At 42.5% G+C, this 6,843-nt stretch overlaps 1 protein-coding gene across 3 annotated transcripts in view; it reads right to left on the bottom strand.

Moving 5' to 3' along the window:
• Filip1 (filamin A interacting protein 1) overlaps nt 1-6,843 on the bottom strand; it is a 160,733-nt gene that overhangs the window by 93,553 nt on the left and 60,337 nt on the right. The window lies entirely within an intron of this gene.

A 6,843-nucleotide genomic window follows, 5' to 3' on the forward strand; every position in this document is an offset into this window, starting at 1 on the left:
ACAGAGAAACCCTGTCTCGGAAAAAAAAAAAAAAAAGAGAGTGAAAGAGCAGCCCCCATTAGCTCCCTGTTTGCCTCTGTCTATACAGTTTAAAGTTCCAAGAAAATGCTTGGTTGATCTTCAGGGAGAAGTAAAAAAACACCTCAAGCCAAGATCAAGACTGGCATCAACTGTTCTCAGGCACACGGATCCTGTCAGATACAGCAAGATAGAAAGGCGATGTACCTTGAGATCTTGCAAGGCATTTTATTATCGGGATAAGCACGGGTGTGAATTCTCAAAAAATCCCAGCCAGTAATCATTCAGATGATGAAGGTTATCAGAAGCAATAAAAATTGTTGCAGCCCAGACGCCAGACGAATACATGTGACCATGTCTTCTAGGATGGGATCCTAGAACCCAAGGCACAGCAAAGAGAAGATAGGATGCCTGAGCGAACCATAGATGGTAGTCAGCCACACGACATATACCCTGCTCACTACTGCGGCAGCACTGCATGTTCACCAGGATATCAGCTATAGAGAAAATGACGTGGGTTTCACAGGAACTAACTACATCATTGAAATAAAGCCGAGAGTCGACATAAAAACACTTATTAGAAGATTTAAACTTGAAGCATCACCAGGGGTAAAAAAAAATATCACAGGAAATCCTAGAGAGGACAGTGCACAGGAGAGGGAGTTTTATTTTTCCCTAGCTTCTTTTTCCAAGGTGAGCTCTCTGTCTCAGTAACTAGCAGTGATAAGAGAGCAACAAACTTGGAGAGAATGATCGATTTCAAAATAAAAATGTAGGTGATATTCTCTGGAGAAGGAGAAAGCCATAAGGTAAAAATGCCATAGGCAAAATATGCACCCACCACATGGCGAGAACATTCCCATCATTATATGAAGAATGTTTTAATGTTGCTCCTCTGGTACAATAGAACAGGAGCAATTGAGATGCTGCAAACCCACACACCCAGCTCAAAGGCTGGAACTGAAGTCACAGAAGAAAACACTAATACCCTGAGGTCATGCTACAAAAGTTGCCTAAGACATGAAATTCAGTGTGCAGGAGGTGGTCTGTGGTTGTTTGAATGAGAATTGTCCCCAAAGGCTCATAATTTTGAATATTTGATCCCCAATTGGTAGCTGGATTTCTGGCTACTTTATGGGTTCCTAGTTCCACCACCCTTCTCTACCCTTATCCCTTCCAATCCTAACACTAGGTAGGAGAGAAAGAAGTCTAGAGGGGACAGAAGGAGTCAATATCCTTAGATTACTTCCTGCCGATTAGGGGTACTGAGTTTCTTGGGGTGAATTTAATCTCAGTCACTGGGATATCTCCAAGCAGCAACGGCATGAGCAACCGTGGCTGCAGCCCCTCTTGCGAGTCTAGCATTTTTGTACACACTCAAGAGTCCCAAGAATTCCAAATGTCACACATTCACAAAATCACACCCCTGCCAGAGCACAAGGCAAATCATAGTCAGCTGCTGTGGACAATCTGAAGCAGATCCACACCTGGGATTAAAACAAAAACATATTCCCATAACATTTTTATGTTTTTAAGGAAACCAAAATTCTCACTGTCCCAGTTGGTGGAACTGTTTGGGAAGGATTAAGAGGTGTGGGCTTCTTGAAAGAGGTGTGTTATGAGGGTGGACCTGAGGTTTCAACAGTCCATGCCATTCCCAGTGTGTTCTCTCTACCTTGTGGATCGAGATGTAACTCTTAGCTCCTGCTGTAGCACCATGTCTGCCTGCCCATGTCCATGCTCCTAACCAGGACAGATGTGAGCCTTCTGAACTGTGAGTCTCAAATAAACTCGTATGTAAGTTGCCTTTCTCATAGTGTGTTAGCACAGCAATGGAAAATCACTAAGATGTGGCCTTATTTAAAATTCTCAGTATAAAAAGTGTTCTCCAGAAACAGATAAGCAATGAGATTTTCATTATTTATTCCAATGACTTCGTTATTGGAACATAAATTCACTTTATGAACCCAGTCATATTTCAGGAACTATTGAAAGCTTTTTAAAACAGATTTTTGTAAATATATAAACATGGTATGATATCTCCTTCAAATGAATATTGAAATCCACAGCTCATGTCCTTTTTTAAAAGTACTCTTACAATGAAATGGACCCTTTCATGGGTGGCAGCTCTATAAGTGTAAACAATACAAACTGAAACAGTATTCCTTGATATTGGCACACCGTTTTCTGATTGACCCAGTGATTACTTCTCAATTTTAGAGTCTTTTGTACTTCTCTGGTAAACAACAACAACAAAATGATGTTACTTTATCGTGGAAACCAAGGCCCTTTGGAACATATCTACTATACATTAGCACAGCTTATTTGTGAACTAACCTAAGCTTCAAGATGGCTTTAAAGAAGAAAGGAGGTGGGGCTGCTGAGATGGCTCAGCACATGCTACCCTTGTAAGAGGACTAGGGTTCTGTTTCCAGCACCCACACAGGGGCTCAGAACTATCTGCAACTCTAGTTTCAGGGAGTCCAATTCTCCCTTCTACACAGACAGCAGGCACACATATGATACACAGACATATACAGGCTAAACAGCCATATGTAATTTAATTCGGAAATGTGAAAGAAACAAAGGCTTTAAAAAATTAAAATAGAAGGAAAAGGGAGAAAAAGCAATGAGGGAAGGTAAAGAAAGAAGGAAAGGAAAGACAAACCGATGGTGGAGAGGGGCTCAGGTTAAACTCACAACCCATCACGCACCACAACCAGTAAACACGGGCTTCCCAAACAACAACTCAGCAACTCCATGACTGGCTTTTATCTGAAATAACAACCATCTCTGTAAAGTCTTAAAACTGTTTGGGATGATTGATAAAATATTAATTTAATAACTTTGATTTAGAATACGAGTTAACAGAATTTCTAGGTAATAGTTGCCAAAGCATGCATGGGATATAGGGTGGTTATTTAAACTGCCTCAGCTCTGTAATCAAAACCCAGGGCTTGTTCCTGACCTTCTTGCGTGTCTGTGTTTATCTGTATCACAGTGTTTATGCTAATCACAGTTGCATTTGCCAAAATACAGAAAGTAGGGCCAACTTATTATCAAGTGTCTTTTATATTTGGTTCTTTCTAAACATTTCCACCTGAAGTTAATGTTCCCAGATAAGTTTTTTAATGGTCCAACATGAATTCTAGAATCACCCAGCAGTTGTACATCATTTTAGTTTGAAAGCTCAAGCTCTGGTGCCCAGCCATGTGGATTCCTTGATGTTCGTTTTGCCTAAGCAGATACTGTTTTCTTGGCGTTGCTGAACTTGGACAGTGGTTAATTTCCTTTTGACCTGGACATATAAATTTCTAGTCCTTACTTGGTAAGCCAGATACCGTCTTTTATGTTTATTTCCATAACAACATCTGCCATTGGCACCTGCTCTATCACTGGATGTGAACGTCATCAGGGATAACACTCTAGTCAAGACCGTTCGGGAAGAAATTAGACAGAGCCTGGGAGGAGAGAATACAATTTTCAATAGCATAACCAGCTGTGTTACCCCTAAGAATTACTTTAAGTCACTTTATTATGTCTTGTAGGGACGAATGTTTTGGCAAGGTACCTCCTGCTAAGTCAGTGAGAGAGACCCATGCCCGTCTCATTTCCAACAGCTCCCGATCCCTCTTACCTACAAAATCTGAAGCACTTTACACACAGGCTAACATCTGACATTACACTCACCTCTAAGAGCAGGTGCTGCTGTTCTGAGACTCGCAGACGAGAGCAAGAGGTGAAAAGACATAAACTATCGTTCCCTTGTTCACACGGCTGAGAAGAGCTAGGGTCTCAGTCCATCTCTGACGGTGGAAATCAGAGGATGAAGAAAGCACCATGAGTGCTCATGAACTAATGTTTGCTTGGGATGCTCAGTGGAACTGGAGAAGTGTGTGTGTGTGTTCTCCTCCACAGACACATACAGAATTCCTATAGTAACTGAAATTAGGTTACCAAGGGAAAAACCAAAAACATCCATTTTTAAACCAATGAACTGTGGAGCTTGTGAAAGGATGATCTTTCATTTGCCAAGACCCTTCCTGAGGAACAATGTGGTCAGCTCTAAAGGTCCTGTTCTAACAGAAACAGGACACAAAGTCTGAACAGGGATGGCCATGACATACAGTCTTAAAAGCCCCAAAGCCAAACAATAGCAAAGATTTAATGCAAAATCCAGTCCACTGTGCTTGCAAGAAGAGCAGGCAGATGGTGGGGGCGTGCAGGTGGAGCCCCACCGGCCTTCAAGAGCCCACGGCAAGGCAAGGCTGCAAGTTAGAAAACTGAAGGTAAACTCCCGGAAGGAATTCAGACACCTTCGCAACCCTCCACGGTACATTCCTCAAAAGAGGTTTTCCCCAGAAAACAAGGTAAGATACACTGAAGACCCACATCAAGTTTGGCAGACTTTTTTTTTGACAATTGGTATTGCGTGGGCACAGATTATTCTATCGGGTATACTAACATAGTTCATTAAACACTTTCGTTTTCCTTCCATAGCAACCTGAGAGCAGCAACACAGTGCATGGAATTTGCTGGGTAGAGTGGGAAGGGGGGCCGAAGAGCATCCTGAGACTCCGTCGCTGATCTAGGGCTCTCCCTCCTCTTCATTCCTGCTGCCTTCTACACTGGGCAGTACCACCATGTTCTGCCAGATGGGCGAGAGCAAGTGAATTACGAAATACAAATACAAACCCGTAGTGTCATTTCTACTGTTACAAGCATTTCCACAGCATCTGAAGAAAGGCTGGCGAGGAGCCGGGCCTGGTGGCGCAGGCCTTTAATCCCAGCACTCGGGAGGCAGAGGCAGGCNAGGCCAGCCTGGTCTACCAAGTGAGTTCCAGGACAGCCAGAGCTATACAGAGAAACCCTGTCTCGAAAAACAAACAAACAAAAAAAAGAAAGGCTGGCGAGATAGTTCAGACCGAAAGCGTTTTTGCTCTTGCAGAAGACAGGCAGGTTCCTAGTAACTGGGTCCTGCACTTCACAACTGCCCGCAACTCCAGCACTGCCTTCTTATGGCTTCTACAGTCACCCTGACCCCCATCCCCACCCCATCCCCACCCCATCCCCACCCTCACACAGGGCACACACTAAAATAAATCCTCCTTAAAAATAAAGAAGAGGGAAAAAGGGATACGTGTTTAGCAGTTAAATGTCCATTCTCATACCAAGCTTCCTTGACCCCTTCAGACCCTAATGGTGAACTTGCCCTGGCACACCCATGCCTGCCCTGCCCTGGCACACCCATGCTTGCCCTTGGTCCGTACCAGGCACTCCTCCTCCTGTTGCGATTCAGCTCTGCTCAGCACACTCCCTATCCTCATCACCAACAGAAACTTCTTTTTCTGCCCAAGCTTGGCTCTTTCCTATGCTCATCAGCACCTCAAAACATCCAAACCCCTGTCTCATTCGGGTTTTGTTCTTTCTGTTCATAGTTTCAAGAGTCTACCTGGCACATAAGATGAGAAGCCTCAATATCATATAGATGCATACTGCTTTATGGGATTATACGAGAAAAGCCTGCCACATAACAAAAGGAAACCCCATCACTGCAGGGAAGGTTATGTTTTACAGTGCGGCATTATACAGGGGAGGAGTAGGGTCAGAGGAGTTCAGGACATCATCCCACACAGTCCTCATTCTTCAAACAGAAAAGACAAAAAAACCAACAACAACAACAAAAAAAGAAACAGCAACAACAACAACACCAGAGTGCCTAAAGCCAGAGGCAAAGAAATCATTGGTTCTAGTTTTGTGTCCCAGTGAAGTTTGACATGAGAAAATCCAACCTAACCACCTGCCTCCACCTCTGTGCCACCAGGTTACTTCCTGTGTGCATCTTGGATGCTCTGTTAAATCTGTTTGTAAAGACCCCAGCCCATGAAACATTTGAGCATCTCTGGGAAAGATTTCCATCTTAGCAGTGCTCACTGTTCAGAAAGGCTCCTGGGAAGACCCTAAATGTTACAACTTCCTCCCAGGTTGTCCTATCTGTTCCCATGGTTTCTTTCTTTTATCCTTCACACTTTGTTCCACAAGACCTGGAAAGTGAACTTTTTGCCTCTTGTTGACAATATTTTTTAAATATTTGCAATATCCAGATTTTTAAATTTTAAAATCTCCTGCTAAGCCAAATCTAGCCAGACAAGTTAAATATTCCATTAGTCTCATGAAGCACAAGAATTTGGAGGATTCTCTGAGCCTTTGCAGTCATGTTGTAATAATAATAACAACAAAAACAAAAATACCACACAAAGTGGGGCAAATCAGAAAAATATTACTCTACTCTAGCCTAGAACTTTGCTGAAATGCTTTATGAATTCTGTTTAATGTGCCTCAAGGATGATAGGAGCAGAGTTATAAAAGTTTTCTAGAAAAAAAATTCTAAAAACTAGCAAGAGACTGGGCTAAAGAAGTGCTGTGGATGCTGGAGAGATGGCTCAGTGGTTAAGAGCACTGACTGCTCTTCCAGAGGTTCTGAGTTCAATTCCCAGCAACCACATGGTGGCTCACAACCACCTGTAATGGAATCTGATGCCCTCTTCTGGTGTGTCTGAAGACAGCAACAGTGTAGTCATATAAATAAGCATTTTTTTTAAAATTAAAGAAAGGAGAAGTGCTGTGGACTGAAATGTTTAGCTTTTAAAATCATAAAAGTCACTGGCATACCACAGACATAACAGTTATGACAACTGAATATGAGTTGGGCCAATCTTTCAGTTAGCAAGAGGAAGAAAGAAAGAAAGAAAGAAAGAAAGAAAGAAAGAAAGAAAGAAAGAAAGAAAGAAAGAAAGAAAGAAAGAAAGAAAGAAAGAAAGAAAA

Source organism: Mus pahari, chromosome 10 (assembly GCF_900095145.1).
Source record: "Mus pahari chromosome 10, PAHARI_EIJ_v1.1, whole genome shotgun sequence".
NCBI lineage: Eukaryota > Metazoa > Chordata > Mammalia > Rodentia > Muridae > Mus > Mus pahari.